Raw genomic sequence first — 21,419 nt, forward strand, 5'->3', positions numbered from 1 at the left:
TGTTGTTGTTGTTGTTGTTGTTGTTGTTGTTGTTAGGAAAATTATTATTATTTCCTACAAATATTTTAAAAGAAACCTAGAAGTATTAAAATTATCATATAGTAGAAGGTAATGAACTTGTAATATTTTATAATTTTATTATTTATAATATCCCACATCATAAATGAATTTTTTTATAAGAAAGTATTAAAATGGGGATCCTAAGAAAACTAAATTACAGATTACAGTTATCATAGTTTTTTGTTATATAGAAAAAAGAGATTTGACTTGTCTTTGTTATAGGGAAGTTTCCAATTTTTTTGGTAACGTAAATTGGTTGACTAAATTGAAATGAAAATTATCATTTCATATTTCATATTTCAATATTCCAAACTACTATGGGTAACACCTCTATGTTCCTATATAAAACAACATCTTACTGTCATAATTTTCACACTCTAAATCAAGTTCCTACAATATTTTTCTCCTCATCTTTTCAATAGGTTGTTTGTCTATAATCTCCATCATAGGTAAATACTTCAACACTCTATGTCATTAATTTTATCATTTGTCCATTGTTTTTTTATAGTGTAGGAAAATATACATTTATTTGATTTCATGAATTTAACAATTGACCTAATGCAAGTAACATCGATGAAAATGTAAAGCTCAATTAATATTTTATCATTAGTTCATTTATTTCATGAGAATCCTTTTGATTATAATCCTAGTGCCAATTCAACATTAATGTCTATAATTTATGCATGAAATATTGATTCGAAAGTGCTCTTTATCATAGTGTAATGGCTGGTAGGGTAGCATGGTCTGAAGAATCTACGGAGATATTGTTGGACATATGCTTGGAGATGAAAGAATTTGGATATTTAAAGCTTAATTGGGATAGAATAGTGAGTACTTTGATCGTAAAAAGTGGAAAGCAATTCAATACCAAACAAGTAACAAATCATTGGAATGATTTGAGGAATAAATTCAAAGTTTGGACTGAGATGGAACTCATTTGGACTGACCTTAAATTTGATTCTATTACCGGGTGTCCTCTGATTGAACAAGATGATAAGTGGATGCTATTTGTGAAGGTATGACATGTTTTAAACAAGTTTTTATTATTATTGGTACATTGTTGGTTACTTTATTAAATTCATTTATCTAAATTAAATCTTATTTTTGCAGAAACATAAAAATATACCTGGAATATTCCTTACGAAACCATTACCTCATGTAGAGAAGATGCGAGCATTTTTTTCATGAGGGACAAATACCTTAATTAAAGGTGATAATTGATGTATCCATCGGTATTTTGTGAAGTCGTTACCTAGTTGAAAGGCGACATTTTAAAATCCAACCATGAGAGGTTCTTAAAATAATAATATCGGATTTATGATGTATCGGATTTGGTTTTATCGTTTGTTTGAACTGGCCACATTTTCTACGTTACTATGTACTAATTTCAATTAAAGGAATGCGTTGCTATTATTATTATACACATTTATTTATAATAATTATAATAACAACAACAACAACAACAACATTGATAATAATAATAATAATAATAATAATAATAATAATAATAATAATAATAATAATAATAATAATAATAATAATAATAATAATAATAATAATAAAAATAATAATAATAATAATAAAAATAATAATAATAATAATAATAATAATAATAATAAAAACAACATTAATAATAGTAAAATTTATAATAGTATTAATAATAACACCATTAATAATAGTATTAATAATAATGTTGAAATCTGCTCGGCTCGGCTCGGCTCTGCTCAAAAGAAATCTGCTCTGCTCTGCTCGGCTAAAATTTAATCTGCTCTGCCCAGAAGCTCAAAAGAACAGGGCCTAAATATGGCAGAAGCAATTAAGTAAGTGTGAGATAATATTATAAGTAAGAGAGATTATTTAATTAGGTAAGAACCGTTTGTCAAAAAAAAAAAAATTAGGTAAGAACCGCTATTGGTGTCACCGTTAGCGGTTCTTTACTGAACTAAAAAATAAAAAAAATAATAAAAAAAAGAAAACGAGCCTTGTAATGTCCACAGTACCAGTCCTACGTGGACAGTACCATGGGAATAAGTTTTAACACCAACGCAATTAGGGAATTAATTTATAATTAAACAATTTCTAGGGAAATCGTCCGCAATTAAAGGGTTTGCAAAAACTAGGATTTTCAAGATAAGAAAATTTACCAATTCAACTGTACCACTTTCAGATCTATGCACCAAGTACGCTCACGACATCAAATTCGTATCTTGCTATCTCAAACTCTTACAAAAATGGAGTAGAGAAGAAGGAGGAGAGCTTGTTGATCGTGTTCTCCAGATTCCTCAACGACGGGGTGAGGCAGAGCTTGTGATTCCCAAAGTCAAGACAAAACGGGATTGAAATTGACCGTTAACCATGCTCTAACGTAAATTACAATTGCAATTTAGATCATCCCATTGCAATTGTACTTTTACAAAATCGTAATTATGCAAAAATTGCAGAAACGGAAAATTAAATAAAGTCGGTACGAGCCTAACCCAGCCAACAACTTAGAGTGATTCCACCCCGGCATATATGCAGCAGAGCTGGTTGCGACTTGCGAGTTAATTTCGTGACTAAAATAGGTCGGAGAAGATCTAAATTGCAGTGAAGCCCTAATTTAATTGACTTCAGCAAAGTGCAACTCCCTAATCACAATAACGAGACTATTCAAATGCAATTTGGGTCCAAGGAGAACCCAATTGCATGAAACGACATCTTAATTTTTGTGTATAAACCAACTGCTGAAATCCCTTTTTTTTTTGTTTGGTGCTCACGAGGGGGAAAGCCCCAGAAAAAAACAGAAAAAATAAAACTAAGGGGGAATTAAACGTGGAATAGCCACACCTACTACATCATCATGTAAATTCTCCCTAAGGCTAGAAGGGGGACTTGAATCAACACCGTAGGGTTATTCTGATTGACTCCTTGATTAGCCAGCCAATCTGCAGCTCTATTTGCTTCTCTGTATATATAATGTACTTGAACTTGCCACTTATCATCTTCGAGCATTTGCTTACATTTTGAAATAATATGAGTAGTTTCGCCAACATGCGTCTGGTTGCCTTGTAGAGCTAGCACCAAAGCTTGGCTATCAAGCTGCACTTAAAGTTTACCAGGCTGTAATCTTGCTGCCAGCTCTAGTCCATATTCAAGATCTTTTGCTTCAGCTTTGAAAGCATTACACACCCCAAGATTCAAAGAGAAAGCGTAGGCTAACTTACCCGTAGCATCACGAATCAGGCCACCTTCTCCAGCATGACCAGGGGCCCCTTTTGCTGCTCCATCCATATTAAGAACCAGCCATCCAACAGGGGGGTAGCCATCGAATATAAGCTTCAACGTGTTGCCTCGATCTTGCATTTAGAGGGCTTTCGAAATCCCCAACATCTCTCCAAGTTTCTTCAAACTTTGCTAATAAAAAAGCTCTTATATCAATGGGATTCTCATCGCCACGGTTGTGGACAACATTATTTCTCCATCTCCAAGTCCACCATATAACCAAAGCAAAAAAGGTTGGCCAAATTTCTGGTGATAATTCATTCCTCTCTTGAATTTTTATATTTCGCACTATCCATTGTTTCAAAGAGCTTGTTCGAAATTGAGGAGTGTTGGCAGGACCTCCAACTTGTCTCCAAATATCCCGTGCTACCTTGCAATATCTTAGCATATGGAGCATAGTTTCATCATGGTCAGGGCATGCTTTGCATTTAGGATCATCCGCTAGATTTCTCTTAAATCTATTCTCATTAGTCATGAGTCTATCATGCAACACAAGCCATAATAGAACTTTTATTCGCTGCTGAACTCAAATACTCCATACTAGATCCCAACTTCCATCCAATGGCACATTTTCCTCCCCTCAAATAATTTGTAAAGCAGATTTAATGGTAAATTTACCTTTAGCACTGCCTCCCCAATACAACAAATCTCCCATCGAAGGGTCATCCCGAACTTGGTGAGCTGCAATTTCTTGGAGAGTATATGTTCTGGCAGAAGGTCACCAAATAGATCCCACTTCCACCCTGTCTCTTTATCCCAGAGCTCCTCTACCGTTGCCCCCTCTATTTCCTGCGGGATAGGAGCTATGGCAAGGTTTCTAAGCTCACTCGAACAAGCCCACTTATGGTCCTAAAATAAAGTTCGAGTTCCATGACCAATGGCCACTCGGGCTCCTAGTCCTAAGACCTTCACATTATCTGTAATGCCCCTCCAAACATTAGACATATTGCTCTTTGTTTCAAACATATTGATATATCCAATTTATATAGTGTTTTACCCCCGTCCCACAGTCATAATTAGTAGTGTTTTTGGCTCTTTAGGGCCACTTTTATTACTAATTTGTGTTTTCTAGTGTTTTCGTGGTTGTAGTTGAGTTTTACAGGAAATTGCACTTTTAGAGCATTTTCCCGGGTTATCATGGATCAACAACGGAAGCTAGAAGGACACGACCACTCTTGAAGCCTAGGATCGGTGAGAGCCGGTGATTAAGGGCTCAGTATGTGATACGAGGCTATTGAATCGACTAATCAAGACCAGATGAGGAAATCCGGATTGGGCCGAGGAATCGAGCCCAATCGAAATCCAAGTTTCGAAGAGGAAGTCGGGCTCGATCGGGCAAGCATACGCCCGATCGGGCGGATGCGCGCAAGAGTAACCTCAAGGAAGAAGCGCGCCCGATCGGGTGAGCGTAAGCTCGATCGGGCGCGGCACACCAGCAGTGGGCAGAGCAAAAAAGGTGGGCCCGATCGAGCGCGTGTTTTTCTTAGAGCTGATTAGTTTTGTTTTAGTTTTTGTTTTAGGGGGGTTTAAGTACGAATTATGTACGTAAATTCTTATTACCTTCTTTTTTAGATTTTCTCTCTCTACTTAGTTTTTAGATTAATTCTCTCTCTTATACTTTTACTCTCAACCTTATATATTCTTAATCCAGATTTCTTTTGGTAACTATTTCTCTTCTCTTAATCTTAGTTGTTTACTTTATTCCTTTGATCATGTCTTGCTTTATTGCTTTGATTAGTTTAGTTTCTATTATGTGTGAGTAGTTTTATTTCTAGGGTTTATGGGGATCCATAAATAATATGAAGGGGTAATTTATTGTTGTTGATTATCAATGCTAGATTAATTTCCTATTGATTGATTTAATGCTCTGTGACTAGATTAGGCCTGATCTTTTATGTATGAGTTTGACAATATTGATTCGAGATTCGACAGATGAGAATTGATGTTTAGGTCTAGTTTCAATAGGCAGGTTAATTTATAAATGGTTAAGTCGAGATTCGAAAGATGAGATTTAATACCGGTAAATTAATTGTGTGATTATAATACGTAGCGAAAGCCCTTTATAATCTGATTAATGTATGCATTGATGAATGATTATTATATTCTACCCTGGAATATTATTTATTGGTGAACCTATGCCCTAGATCCTTTTATTCATTGTTTTCTCCCTATTCTTAATCTTCGTAGTTTAGTTTCATATTCAAATTTATATATTAGTTACTTCATAATCTAGATTATATTAGTTAATTAGGAATAGAAAGACTCGTTTCTCTGTGGATTCGACCCTACTTCCCTATCTGCATTAGTTAGAGGATTTAGGTATTACTTTTGATTTGAGGATACGACTTTACCCTGTCAAAATTTGGCGCCGTTGCCGGGGAAACGGTTTTATTTTTATTTCTGATTATTTTTGTAGTCTAGGTTGTTTTCTTTTTTGTCTCAGAGAACGTTAGTTCTTTGAGGCAAATCTCATATTTGCTTTTAGTTTTTTTTGTTTATGCCCAGGTGTTCCATATCAGGGTTCATCCCATTCGATCCTGAGATCGAACGATCCTTTCATAGACAGAAGAACTTCTACAAGCAAATTCTGGCGGACTCTGGTGATAATAATAATCACCGCGATCCTCCAACTGGTTTTAGCGATTCAGAGGTATCATCAGATATAGAATCAGAGATGACAGCTCCAAAGAAGCTCAGTGATTACTCACAACCCAAGCTTACAGATTTTCCACATCTCACCCCCACTCCGGCTCTTGATGGGGTACAGTTTGAAATTAAACCTCAATTTATAACGATGATAGAGAGGAAGAAATTCAGTGGAGCTAAGGGTGAAGACCCAAATCTTCACATTGCTGACTATCACTACAAGAAAATAACCTTTTAGTAGCGATTATTTTAACCTTTAGTATCGATTGTAATTGCAACAAAAAGCTTTCCCAACGAATGGTCATTCGATACAATATCCCCCGTTGCCTTAGCCTTTGGTAGTGGTTTTCAATATCGCTGGGGTTGGCCTCAATAATCGATACGAAAAACTACATCCAATCGTGGTGATTATTGTAGCGATTACAATCGCTACAAATGTTTAACTCATTTTCTTCAAAAAAAAAAAAAAAAACATGCGTATGATCTTTACAAGATTCGAACATGCAACCTAAAACTCTTATATTAAATGTTTCACCAATAAGCTATGACATATTTTATGTATTCTTTGTCAAACAATATTTATATATCTAGTGTTGAAAAGGCTTTTCGTATCGATTTTTAGGATTTAGTGGCGATTGTAAATGATACGATTTCTCAAAATTATATAAATGTGTAAAAATAGTGTGGATATGTATTATTATGTTTTCCGTATCGATTTTATATGGGAAAACCATGGCGATTGTAAAATGATACGACTTCCTTAACTATTTCACAAACATACTTGTATATTGTAGCGAATGTACAATCGCCACGAAATAATCGCTACGAAAAGACATTTTTCTTGTAGTGTATTGTCAATATTGTAATACCATCAAGCAAGCCGGGGTCACACAAGACCAAATCAGGGAGATTCTCTTTCCCTTCTCTTTAACTGGAAAAGCTAAATTGTGATTTAATGGCCTAAATAGAACTGCACTTGGTATAACTGGCTAGGAAACTCTTGTTTTGAATTTTTATAACAAGTATTATCCTGCAGAGAGAACAGCCGTACTACGGAGTGCAATTCAGAACTTTGCCCAAGAAGCCGATGAATCTTTATATGAGGCTTGGGAGAGGTTCAAGGACCTACAGAGAGAATGCCCCCATCATAATTTAGCACAATGGCAGTTAATCCAAGCCTTTTACAATGGCATTGGAAATTCTTTTAGAATAATTTTAGATTCTACAGCTAGTGGGAGATTTATGAATCTTAATGTTGATGATTGACAGGGTAAAGTCGTATCCCCTAATCAAAAGTAAATACCTAAGTCCTCTAACTAAAGTAGATAGGGAAGTAGGGTCGATCTCCACAGGGAAACAAGTCTTTTTACTCCTAATTAATTATTATAATCTAAATTATTTAAGTAACCAATATTTATAATTGAATAAAAAACTAAACTACTAAGGTTGAGAATAGGAAGAAAACAATATATGAAAGGATCTAGGGCATAGGTTCACCAATAAATAATATTCCAGGGTAAAACACAGTAATCAATCATTGACATGGCATAAATAACATGATTAACAGGCTCTCGCAATTTATTAATCAACATAGATCTAACAGGCTCTCGCAATTTACTAGATCTAAGTTCTTATTGAAAATAGCCTTTAATATCAAATTAACATCTGCTCGATTCATCAATGTAATATTGCTATACTTTTACAAGCCGCAATTGTAAAACATTAAAACAATCCAATAAGAAATTATCATGCAATACCAATAATCAATAATAGTCAATCATCAATGCATCAATTAACCAGATTGTAAAGGGCCCTCGCTACGTATCACAATCACACAATTAATTTACCGGTATTAAATCTCATCTCTCGAATCTTGACTTAACCATTTATAAATTAACTTGCCTATTGAAACTAGACCTAAACATTAATTCTCATCTCTCGATTCTTGAATCAATATTGCCAAACTCATGCATAAAAGATAGGCCTAATCTAGTCACAGAGCATTAAATCAATCAATAGGAAATTAATCTAGCACTGATAATCAACAACAATAATTTACCCCTTCATATTATTTATTAGATCCCCATAAACCCTAGAAATTAAACTACTCACACATATTAAAAACTAAATTAATCAAAGTAATAAAATAAATCATGGTGAAAGGAATAAAATAAATAACTAAGATTAAGGGAAGAGAAATCGTTACCAAAATAAATCTGGAATTAATGAAAGAATTAAGAACAAAGGTTTAGAGAGAGATTAAGAGAGAGAGAGAAAACTAAGTAGAGAGAGAAAGTCTAAGAAAGAAGGTACTAAAATCGTATTACGGAGGAGTATTTATACTCCGTACAAAAATCCTAAACTAAAGCAAATTAAAACGACGTTAATCGTCTCCTAAAAATACACGCGCCCGATCGGGCGAGGCACCGCCCGATCGGGCGCGCCTTTTTTGACTCTAACACTAATCTCGCGCCCGGCCGGGCGCGTCACCGGGCGCCAGACTAAGCTTCTCCCGCCCGGCCGGGCGCCAGCCTCTTTGGCCGGGCGGCTCATTTGGGCCACTATTTGGACTTCGATTGGGCTCCAATTCTTCGGGCCAATCTGGGTTTCCTCTTTGGGTCTTGAGTACTCGGTCCAAATGCCCCGGTATCACCTATACCGAGCCCTTAATCACCGGTTCGATGGCTCTAACCGGCCCTGGGCTATAAACTCTGGTCGTGCTTCTCCAATGCTCGTGATTGCTCCAAAATATCTCAGGAAAATACTCCAAAAGTGTAAATCCCTGCAAAAGTCAACCAAATCTACGAAAACACTAGAAAACACCAATTAGTAATAAAAGTGGCTCTAAAGAGCCAAAAACACTACTAATTATGACTAAGGGACGGGGGTAAAATAATATATAAAATGGACACATCAATGATGCAAGTCAGGTTGTTGAAGATATGGCGATACATAATTCCCAATACGGGAATCCTAGAGGATTTGCTAACAAGGGGAAGCATAGTGTTGACTCTGTATCCTTTTTGCAGTCTCAGCTGACCTCTATTTGCCATAAATTAGATCATCTTAGCACTGCTAATGTAGCTAATGTTTCTGCAATTAATAATAATGCTAATGAGGCTTTCTGTGAAAATTGTGGAATTCTAGGTCATCGGGAACAAGATTGCAGGAGTTCCGTGGAGCAAGTTAATGCCTTTCAAGCTTATAGGCAGAATAACCCATACTCCAACACCTACAATCCTGGGTATCGGAACCATATGTACCTTTCCTACCGGAGTACTAATATTCAAAATCCACCACCACAAGAACCACAGGCGCCACAGCAACAACAGCAGAAATATTACCACCCCAATGCTGGCCAGAAAAACCAACCACAACAATCCTCCTCATCTTCCGACCCCTCTTTGGCGGAAATTAGAGCGATGTTGGTTAATATGCAGAAGCACATGGAGAGTAGAGATGCGCAAATTGATTCAATTCTAGCACATAATAAAATTGTAGATAATCAAATTGCGCAACTTTCCGCTACTCTACAAGCCCGCCAACAGGAAGCTCTGCCGGCACAGCCGACCAGGCCTACGGATCAAGCCTATGCAATTACTCTAAGGAGTGGTTCAAACTATGAAGGGCCCCCTATGCCCAGAGTTGATGAACCTATTTTATTAAATAATGCTAATCTTGATTCCGTTAAACCAAACAATGTAGTTAATAGCCCTACAGGGCTAAAGCATAGTACTGACATATTTAACTCTACATTGCAGGGTACGACTCCAGAGAAGGTGGCTACTCCAGATAAGAGCAACAATGCTCCAAAGCCAATTATCAAACTTCCATTCCCCAATCGTCAACTGAAAACAAATTTGGATAAGCAGTTTGGTAAGTTCCTGGAGATGGTGAAAGATTTGAAGGTAACAGTTCCCTTCACGGAATTAATCACACAAATTCCTTCATATGCAAAATTTATGAAAGAAATATTGACAAGGAAAAGGTCTATTAGTGAGGTAGAGACAGTAGCTTTCACTGCAGAGTGTGGTGCCGTACTTCAAAATAAATCTCCACCTAAATTAAAAGATCCGGGTAGTTTTTCTATCCCTTGTCTTATTGGCAATCTAATTATTGATAATGCATTATGTGATTTGGGTGCTAGCGTTAGTGTCATGCCATTATCTGTGTGTTCCAAGTTGAATATGGGTAAATTAAAATCTACTAATATTACTCTACAAATGGCCGACCGTTCTTTCAAATACCCCTTAGGTGTTTTAATTAGAGGATGTCCCCGTTAGAGTAGGTAAATTTTATATACCTGTTGATTTTGTTGTTCTTGATATGGCTGAGGACATGCAAACCCCAATTATTTTGGGTAGATCATTCCTCAACACTGCAGGAGCAATTATAGATGTGAGAAGTGGCAAGTTAACACTATCGGTAGGGGACGATAAAATTATTTTTAATCTTAATAATACCCCTAAAAGCCCCATGACAGAGGAGAAATGCTTTAGTGTTAATGTGGTTGAGAATTATTCTAACAAGCCCCAAGCTCTTTAAAAAGACCCCTTGGAGGCGGTATCTTGTGTTGCATCCCTTTCAGATGAGATAGACAAGTGGTAGGAGGAAGTTGATGCAATAGAAAGAGCACTCTACACTGTTGGTCTTGGTTTTGAGGACGAAAAGGTGGAATAAATCAAGCAAGTTGTGCAATTTGAGCCTACGGTAAGTGTTCCGCCAGATCGAGTTGCAAGTGTTAAATGCAATGACAATTTGAAGCAACTCTCGATCAAAGAATGATCTTTGGTGCGTGGCATTGAAGCACCCCCAACCCAAGTCAAGGAGGATCCACCAAATAAGGTGAATTGGCGTCCCACAGGGCATGTCAGGAAGCCGCGTCGTGGCCAAAACACCGCTAGACCGGGTGAGAAACCGCCCGATCAAGCGTTAGGCTAAGGGTCCTAGTTATTGTACTTGGTAAGAAGGTCGTGCGGGACCTAGATAAACCAGCTCTTTGCGGGAGGCAGCCCATATTTCTTGCTTTCTAGAATAAATTTTTCCTTATTTTTATTTTTATTTCTTTTAGAGAGGTGAGGAGAGTGAATTTTACCTTTCATGAGTGTTTTGTACAGGTTTTAGATCACAATGTACGGAGGTTTCAAGAGAAAAAGGCGAAGAAAGAGAAGCTCCAAGCTTGGGTACGAGCCCTATCGGGCGAGGCTCGCCCGATCGGGCGCGCACCTAAGGTCGGAATTGAGGACAATTTCGCCCGATCGGGCAAGGAGTCCCGATCGGGCGCAAAATATTGATTTTATCAGAGCTTTATTTCGCCCGATCGGGCAAGGAGTCCCGATCGGGCGCGCAAGTGAGGGAAGAAATCAAGGGAAACTTCGCCTGATCGGGCGAGGCCGCCCGATCGGGAGGAATTTTGGAGAAATCGAGTGCCACAAAAAGAAATATCAGGCGAAGCTCGCCCGATCGGGCGAGCAAATGGCGATTTCTAGGTTCGAGTTCGCGCCCGATCGGGCGGAGGTCGCCCGATCAGGCGCGCACTTTACATTTCAGGAAAAGGCAACTTCGCCCGATCGGGCGCGCCTATTTGTCCGGAGGCTGTAAACCTCCTTCTCCCTTTCTCTTTTATTTTTCTTTCTTACTTCTTCTTTCTCATTCACACTTGCTCTCTCTAAAACCTCCATTTTCAAACCTTCAACCTCACCTTCTTTCCAAGATCTCCTCAAATTCACTCATCAAAACCTCAAAATTTTTACATTTTCTCAGCCCTCACACCTTCCTCTACATTTTCCACCCACTTTCTCCCACTTTCTCTCATAATTCCTTCTAACCCTTAGAGAGAGAAAGATTCAAATACCCAATTTTCCACATAAACATGGCTTCAAAACGTTCTAGGCAATAAAGGGGCGAAAGTTCGAGGCAACAACAACCAATAGTCAACCTGGAGCTTCAAGTACCGGGATGGGAGGAGGTTGTTATCACCTCGGAGGAACAACGGTCTAGGATGCTAAATCTCATCGATAGACATGTAATCTCAACCCGCTTTGTTCATCATCCTACATTATCTAGACTAGGTCTTGATAAATATGTGGAAAAATTGTTTAAGGGTATAGGCATGAGTGGTTTCTTTCAAATGTGCCATGATACATATGATTATTTAACATTAGAATTTATCTCTAGTTTTAATGTTATTAAAATCAATGCTATAATCACTCATGTGCAATTCCGATTATTGAACAACGATGTGCGTTTAACTCTTAAAGAATTTGGGAAGTTGTTTGAATTAAAATCGGATAAACCAATCGAACCCTCCCAAGACCACATTGTCGTGGTCTACAAGAGACTCACTGGGGAGAGTTTGGCTAACCTCGAACACGCCAAAGGGACGTGGATTCAACATTTGCGTCCCAAAGTTTTGGCAAAGATTTTCCGGCCTCACTATTTTTGGGAGGCATGAACCGGCAAATGTGAGGAGAGATGAATTAGAATTATTGACATCCTATGTAATCCCTAATGCTGAAAAATTGAACATACCCCATAGGATAGCCAATCACTTCCAAAGGGCGGCCATTGCGGCCGAAGCGGGTAGGTCTAGGGCACCTATTTATTTTGGGGGGGTTAGTGACCCATATTGCCATAAAACACCTAGGTTGGAACCCAGATGGGCATAGGAAAGTAGCGGGCTCAAACCTCATGGACCTAGCCTATTTAGGGAGCCTAAATTGGGTGCAACCAGTGGGAGGTGACATTTGGTGGATAGTCCACTGACAATCGGGTAGGAGAGACCAAGCCTTTACCTTACCCAACCCCGCCTTGACCAAATTTGAGAAGGGGAAGCCTTCTTACACATTTGAGATTAACGGTCAAGGCGAAGTTCAAGCACCTCACCCTTCACCACAACCCCACCAATCACCCCAAGACCAATCCCCCCCCCCCCCACATCCATTCACCACACTACCCACCACCTCCACCCTTCACCTATGGCATACCCACTTCCTCGGTCGATTATAACGTCGACCCCAATGCCCCCTATGACTTTTTGGCTTTTAGAAGCCAACTGGACCGTATCGAGATGGGGCAAGGGAGAGTTGAGGGCATGATGCAAAACCTAGATTCTAGGTTAAGCACCTTGGATGGTCGGGTAGGTCACATAGAGAGGAACCTTGGGAGGGGTTTATACCCCATGTATGATGACTATGCACGCCGAGGGGCTATCCCCCCCGAGGCATTAGTTCCCGACTGGTTCCAATACCCCCAAGGAGGGTATTCCACCCCCGGAGCATTTGGTACTTATGTGGACTACTCTTCAGTCCATGGACATGGAGGTGATGCTCCTTTTGGGGGTATGGGGGGAAATGTGAACCCTAACTACTTTGCAGGTGGTTCGGGTTATGGTGGTGCTGGAACGAGTCAGGGTGGTGCCGGCTCGAGCTATGGAGGAGGGTATGAGAGGATGGATGATGATGAGGAGTGGCTTCTCCTAGCTACCCTCCCAAGTCAATGAGGATATTGCTTGATTTGGCTTGGGGGGAGATTTCTTGTATATATGGTAACTCTCTTTCTCTCTTCTCTATTTATTGCTTTCCTAGTGTAGTTTTTATTGCTTTCCTCTATGAAGAAAAATACAAAAAAAATTTGAAAAACAAAAAAAAATTCAAAAATACGTTCCAATGAATTGTAGATCATGCTTCCCTGTGTCCCATACTTAGAAATATTGTTTTGATTCTTGGTATATGATAATGAGCTTTGTGAATTTGTTGATCATGATTTGAAGTTTAATTGTTTGGATTCCTAAATATGCGTCAATTTTGCCAACTATTTGTGAATATAGTGCTTGACTAGTTGATTTGGTTAGGAATGTGTTTTAGTTCCTGGTATGTCAATGAATTTGAGTATTGGTTTGCAACTATCAGTAATGTTTATATAGCTCAATATTATGCACATTGAGGAGGACGAAGGCATTTGTTCTCTTAGGTAGCCTTCAGACGATACTAGATACATTTGTTCCCTTCTTGCTACCTGTAGGGAATAGTTTCAAGCCTTTAAAATCCCACTAGCTTGAACCCCACTGTGATCATACACTAAAGTACGGTGGCGTCCAAAAGGGAAGAAGATAGAGCAAAAGAGTCGCCAACAAGTTTTTAAGGAACTTGTAAACCGTTCACGAGGTGAAGGTTACACCCCTTAACGATCCAAGAGATCGTCAACTCCATAAGGTCATGAACCAAATAAGGGTCCGGGGATGAAGGTACAAATCCAACCTAAAAGAGATTGAACCTGCCCTAATAATATGCCTCTACTTTATTCTGCTCGTATTCATGTGCGCTTTCTGACTAACATACAATCAATAGGATTAACCCTAAACCTGTTTAATCTATGTTGGTTGAACATTAATGCACAAATAAACTATTATTGGCGATCACTTGAATTATAATCACAATTAACCTAACAAGATTATTAATTATCTTATTAAGCGTGATTGCAAATACCAATTCCCTTTAACCTGCAATAAAAGGTGATCAAGCAATAACAATATACAATAATATGCATATCAAGCAACATAATAAATAATCATCATCAATCATAATCATAAATATTAGAAAGAACATAGGAAGCATCATACTTTTAATCATACTTGATATTAAAAATACCCTAGACATGATACTAGGAATCAAAACAACAATATAAGCATGATATCTACATCATAAAATCAATTAAACCATTAAAGTACTTACTTGGATGCCTCGTACCTCTTTCTAATAACAAAATACACACGTTAGTAACTTCAAGGAAAATAATAATCAAAGCAATTAAATTAAATAATTGAAATAGAGATTTGGGATCAAACCCTCAGAAATTAAAACCTTTCACGTCTAGGGCGAAGGCAACTTCGAATATGGCTAGGTGTTTCTAGTTCTAATGAATGCAGAATTTTGTATGAAAAAGCAAGAAAGAAAGAAAGAATGCTAAAAGATTAATGCCATTGAGAATTGATGAAAGAAAGATGATGAATAAAGAGAATTCGGTGAATGAGATGAATGATGATAAAGAATAAGGAGAATTAGTGAATGTTGATGATTGTTGATTGTAGATTGTAGATTGATTCGTCCATGAAAACGGAATTTTTGATACGATATTTATAAAGAAAATCGGCCAAAAAAGATAATTTATCAAAACAGAGTCTGAAGATCACAGAACCAAATTGGCGCCAGCCCTGGCTCATTGGCGCCAGGACCCGTGGCTAGCGCCAGACGCCAATGGCTGGCGTCTGGCGCCAATCCTGGTTCCAGGCGCCAAGGCCTGGGGTTGGACGCCAAACCGGCTTTTAACACGTTTTCGAAAATCTGATAATTTTACCGTACTGGAAGATAAAATAATATATCAGTCGAAAATGCTATTTGATCTAATTAAAACTCTAAAGAATCCTAATTGAATTAAGAATGATAAGACCTTCTAGAATGTTCTAGAAGACCAAAACCATTCCTAATTACATTAGGAATGATAAATCATATTAGGCCCTCCCCTAGATCATTGGGCCGTACTTAAAACTCAAACCGGACCCAGTTTAGTAAATTGGCCATAAATTCCTCAATATTCATCGGAATTGGGCTTATAATATATCGTTGGAAAGGTCTTTGCAAGCCCCATCCAACTACACCACTATTGGACCCATATCATGGACCAACCAAACTGGATCGGCTGTTTTCTTAAAATAAAGTTTTCAAAAACAGAGAGAAGAGAAAAGAAAAGAAATAAAACTTTCCGCAACACTAGACCTTTCCACACTTTCGTTTCATTCGATTATGATTCGACGTGAAAGGCACTCATCACTGGGTTTGGTTTTGGGGAGACACAAATGGGTGTCTACACTACCCATGTTGTTGCTTGTGCCTTTTATTGTTTATTTAGCCACATTACAAGCCTATATGAGCCCCATTGGTTACTAGTCCCAAGCTTGGCTTGGGGGAGCTATTAGTTGGTGAGGTGAGGGAGTTGTGGTGTGCATATCATTTGCACAATGTGAGAATAAAAGAAGAGTGATTGTTCTTTGATATTATGATTGGAAAATATTGATGTTTTGTGTTACAAAGTTGAAAATTTCCAATATGAGGAAAAGAAAAAAAAAAGAGCAAAGAAAAAAAAAGATGTTTCATATGTTCAAATGTTTTATTTGAAGGTTGTTCAAGAAAAAAAAAATTCAAAAGAAAAAAAAGAGTTCAAGTTTTAAAAAAAAGAAAGAAAAAAAGTGGTTCAACGTTTGTTTTAATTCACTCTATTCCATATTATCATATTTTGTGAGTGAATATGTAAGTGTTGGGATTGTGTTGTATATATGATTGTTTGGTGAACTTTTGTGGAGTTGAGTTGTGATTGGAGATGTTTTGGTCATCACCTGTTGTGGCCTTGGGTTTTATTAGGATATGGCTCCCTTAAGCATGGCTTTACTCTCACATTTTCCTAAATTTATCCTACCCTTTACCCTAGCCTTACATTACAAGCTTTAAAGACCTTCCGACTTTTGTGCATAGAGTTGTATGAATGTGAAAATGTTGTTTATCAATGCAAGTTATGACTTGACATATTTCGAGTCGACTAGTAGGTTGAGCGTTCATTGTTTTAAACACACGAGAGTGTGAGATGGGAGGGCATTGTTCACAAATAAAGGGGTTGGTTGGAGAGCGATCGAGTACGTCTTTTACTCGCCACATAAATGAGAGTTGAGTGCGTGATCATGTGGTTTGCTTTACTTGACAATTGTTGGGGATAAAGGATAATTAGATGAATGAGATTGATTGACATTGAAGCATGTTCACTAGACTTATCTTGAATCGTTTGTGCTTGATTTTGTTTATTGGGATGAGGCATGTTTTATATGTTCATTGATGAGCTCTTTGCTTAGGGACAAGCAAAGGTTTGGCTTGGGGGAGTTTGATATATCCAATTTATATAGTGTTTTACCCCCGTCCCACGGTCATAATTAGTAGTGTTTTTGGCTCTTTAGGGCCACTTTTATTACTAATTTGTGTTTTCTAGTGTTTTCGTGGTTTTAGTTGAGTTTTACAGGAAACTGCACTTTTGGAGCATTTTCCCGGGTTTTCATGGATCAACTACGGAAGCTAGAAGGACACGACCACTCTTGAAGCCCAGGATCGGTGAGAGCCGGTGATTAAGGGCTCAGTATATGATACGGGGCTATTGGATCGACTAATCAAGACCAGATGAGGAAATCCGGATTGGGCCGAGGAATCGAGCCCAATCGAAATCCAAGTTTCGAAGAGGAAGTTGGGCCCGATCGGGCTGATGCGCACAAAAGTAACCTCAAGGAAGAATCGTGCCCGATCGGGTGAGCGTAAGCTCGATCGGGCGCGGCACACCAGCAGTGGGCAGAGCAAAAAAGGCGGGCCCGATCGGGCGCGTGTTTTTCTTAGAGCTGATTAGTTTTGTTTTAGTTTTTGTTTTAGGGGGGTTTAAGTACGAATTATGTACGTAAATTCTGATTACCTTCTTTTTTAGATTTTCTCTCTCTACTTAGTTTTTAGATTAATTCTCTCTCTTATACTTTTACCCTCAACCTTATATATTCTTAATCCAGATTTCTTTTGGTAACTATTTCTCTTCTCTTAATCTTAGTTGTTTACTTTATTCCTTTGATCATGTCTTGCTTTATTGTTTTGATTAGTTTAGTTTCTATTATGTATGAGTAGTTTTATTTCTAGGGTTTATGGGGATCCATAAATAATATGAAGGGGTAATTTATTGTTGTTGATTATCAATGCTAGATTAATTTCCTATTGATTGATTTAATGCTTTGTGACTAGATTAGGCCTGATCTTTTATGTATGAGTTTGACAATATTGATTCGAGATTCGACAGATGAGAATTGATGTTTAGGTCTAGTTTCAATAGGCAGGTTAATTTATAAATGGTTAAGTCGAGATTCGAAAGATGAGATTTAATACTGTTAAATTAATTGTGTGATTATAATACGTAGCGAAAGCCCTTTATAATCTGATTAATGTATGCATTGATGAATGATTATTATATTCTACCCTGGAATATTATTTATTGGTGAACCTATGCCTTAAATCCTTTTATTCATTGTTTTCTCCCTATTCTTAATCTTCGTAGTTTAGTTTCATATTCAAATTTATATATTAGTTACTTCATAATCTAGATTATATTAGTTAATTAGGAATAGAAAGACTCGTTTCTCTGTGGATTCAACCCTACTTCCCTATCTGCATTAGTTAGAGGATTTAGGTATTACTTTTGATTTGGGGATACGACTTTACCCTGTCACATATCAATGTCACATCGACCCTTACAATATTTTGCTCTCAAAACACTTGACCACAAGGAATGTGGTTCCGTCAAAACCCTCCAACCAAGCTTAGTAAGGAAGGCAGCATTCATATCTCTCGAAGATCTCATACCCAGGGCCACCTTGATTTTTATTAAGCTGCAAAGTTTCCCAAGATATGAGATGGATCCTGCGTTGGTCTTCATTGCCCCCCCCATATGAACCTGCGTACTTTTTTGTCAATATCATCGCAAATATACCTTGGGATCTTTGCTGTGTGCATTGCATACGAACTAATTGTGGAAATAGAAGACTTTGCTAAGGTAATTCTTCCTGCAAGGGATAGGTATTTAGATCTCCAACCGGATAATCTTCTGTCTACTTTTTCACATAAGTAAGCAAAAGTATCCTTTGTTACCCTGCTTGTTATCGTAGACATGCCTAGATAGTGGAGAAGATGATCTTGGGTCACCAATTAAATTGGGGCTTGTCAAATTGGTAAAGTGAAGTAAATAAACGATAGAGAAGATTGTTACTGCTTTGAGTAAGAACGCCGTTAGTCAACAAATTTCTGTATGTAGAAACTACCGTGTGAGCACCATCCACGGAAATTTACAAATTTACCTCAAGCATTTTGATACAATTACTGAAAATGCCACCTGATGTACATATTAAGTCAATTAGGCTGATCAACTAGTATTTCCTCCAAAGCTCGTTTTCCTCTGAATCTTAGAGGGTGCGAGCAATTGATGACAAAGGAGAGAGAATGCATGAAATTGTAGCTTTATGTTCCCCTGTTTACCTTCATCCAACAAACCCCCAAGACCGAAATTGCCATGAAATCGTTAAGTAAAGTATCATGAAAAATTCAGTTCAATTTTGTTGAGTGAATTGAATAGATTATTTCGAACAAAATCACACCGAAATGAATAGATTGTTTTCGATAAAAAGTAAACCGAATTGAACAAAAATAAATTAATCGAACAAATTCAAACTAAACTAGGGTTGAAATTGGGGAGAAATTAAATATTGAGTTAAGTGAAGAGATATAAATTAAAAAAAAAAAAAAAAAAAAAAACACTCACCCTATAAATGTTGTGAAAATGTGGTATGAGTTGTCATGGGTTAGAGGAGGAAGAACCGAAGAAGGGAGGAGGAAGAGAAATTCCGGGGTGTTGGTGCAAAGTACATCATGTTACGAGATGTTTGCCTTTTGGTTCGAGGCAGCGATTTTAGGTGAGGAAAGAGGAGGAGGGATTTTTTGTGGTAGGTGCAAAGTACATCATGTTACGAGATTTTTGTCGGGGTGGGCTGTTGTATCGTGAGTTGAAGTATAAATTAGTTACTCTTTCTAGCTACTAGACTCAATAAGTCTTCACCAATCCTACATTCATAACTCGCATTAGGAATTTCTCTAGTGAAGAGGGTTTCTAATGTTTACTTTTTTCTTACCACTGTAAAAAAAAAAAAAAAAAAATTAAAATGAAAAACAACCTGTTTCAAAACCAGGTGGTGTCGAGGTGGGGGTGGGAAAAGGGGAGGGGTGTTGTGTCGTGGAGGGAAGTATAAATTTGTTACTCTTTCTTCTTCTAGCTTCTTGGTAAACTTGTAAAACCCACCTTTCCTCCAAATCTGCTTCTTGGCTTACATTGTTGTCCATTATACTCTTCTTACCCAATTTCTAAGGCCTAATTGAAATTGCTCGATTATTCTAAGCTTTGTATAAATAGCGTCGCAAATATTCAATCTATGGCAACTAATTACTTTTCTGACATCTATTCACTTTTCAATTCTTATTTTTGTCAACAATGGTGAAACTTTCTTTGGAAACGTGTAACAACTAAGTGTAACAATGGAGTCGTGTAGGCGTCGTTCGAAGTGCGCCTATGCTAAGCATGTGGTGAATATGCTTGGCACTCTTAGGAAGTGGGAATTGACATATACGATTAGGGACAAGGAAAGTAGGGAGCCGCCAATAGGTTTTTAAGGAACTTGTAAACCGTTCACACGGATCATAAAGAGACAACCACGATAAAGGGACAACGATAGGCAACAACGATTGACCCATGAAGGTTACACCCCATTCATAATCCATGAGATTACTAACTCCATATGGTTCGGAACCACGAAAGGAGGATCGGGGATGATGGTACGAAGTTAGTCATGGAGTCACATTCGCCCGTATTGGCTTCTACTCGATTCTTATTATGAAAAGTGATTCTTGTGATCTCAAAGGCATGCAAATAAAGATTCAATTTGCTCCAGACTATTATTAAGCTAAATTGGTTTAATATTAATGCAATACATAATTCTAAAATATTTGTGATCACTTGAATTAATAACAAGATTAAAAAGGAACCTAAATTGGTCGTCCAAATTATCTTATTAGGCGTGATTTTCAATTACATATTCCCTTTAAACATGCAATATGGTGATCATAAAAAATATAATAGAATAAAAATTAATATTGGAAGCAATTTAACAATAATAGCGTTAGTCAAATCAAATATAGAATAACCTAATCATGATACTAGCAATATTAAAATAAAATAAGTAATTAAATTAATTAATTACTCACATTCCACGTGTTCCTTTAAATTGATACATCATGAATAAATTGTTAGTAACTTCAATAAAAAAAAAATCAAATGGAAATTAAATTAAATAAAATAAAAAGTAGGGTTGATTTGGTCCAAACCCTCAGTTATTTGTACCTTTCACACCTTGGTTAAAGGACGGAACCTTGGGTGTTGTATGGACTCCTTGGAGTGCTTAAGGAAAGAATGATGTAATTAAGAATATAGGTTTAAGGCTTAGAATATGAGAGAGAGAGAGAGAAGAGAATGATTTTTGGTGTAGAAAAGAGAGGAACAGAGAAGGATTTGATGCCCCGAACTGTAGAAAGGAGGGGCGGGGTATTTATAGAGGAAATGAGTAGGGGAACGCATAGAACCCTAAAAAGATAAAAACCCTAAAAAAAAGTTGATGCGACACGACAAAGAATACCGCGACACGGCAAAGAATACCGTGACACGGGGGAAATTGGAGTGACACGGGAAAAACTAGAGTGACGCGGGAAATATTTGACCTACGGGAGTAAAAAAAAGTACGCGGAAATTACACAGAATAGCCCCGTGTCAAGGAATGGGCACCG

At 37.6% G+C, this 21,419-nt stretch overlaps 1 non-coding gene across 1 annotated transcript; it reads right to left on the reverse strand.

The window, feature by feature from the left end:
• Nucleotides 1-7,014: 7,014 nt before the first annotated feature.
• LOC145625868 (small nucleolar RNA R71) lies at nucleotides 7,015-7,121 on the reverse strand. Its single transcript, XR_014110766.1, has one exon. It is a non-coding gene; the product is annotated as a small nucleolar RNA R71 (small nucleolar RNA).
• Between the last annotated feature and the right edge of the window lie 14,298 nt (nucleotides 7,122-21,419).

Source organism: Chenopodium album, chromosome 3 (genome assembly GCF_948465745.1).
Source record: "Chenopodium album chromosome 3, dcCheAlbu1.1, whole genome shotgun sequence".
Lineage (NCBI taxonomy): Eukaryota > Viridiplantae > Streptophyta > Magnoliopsida > Caryophyllales > Amaranthaceae > Chenopodium > Chenopodium album.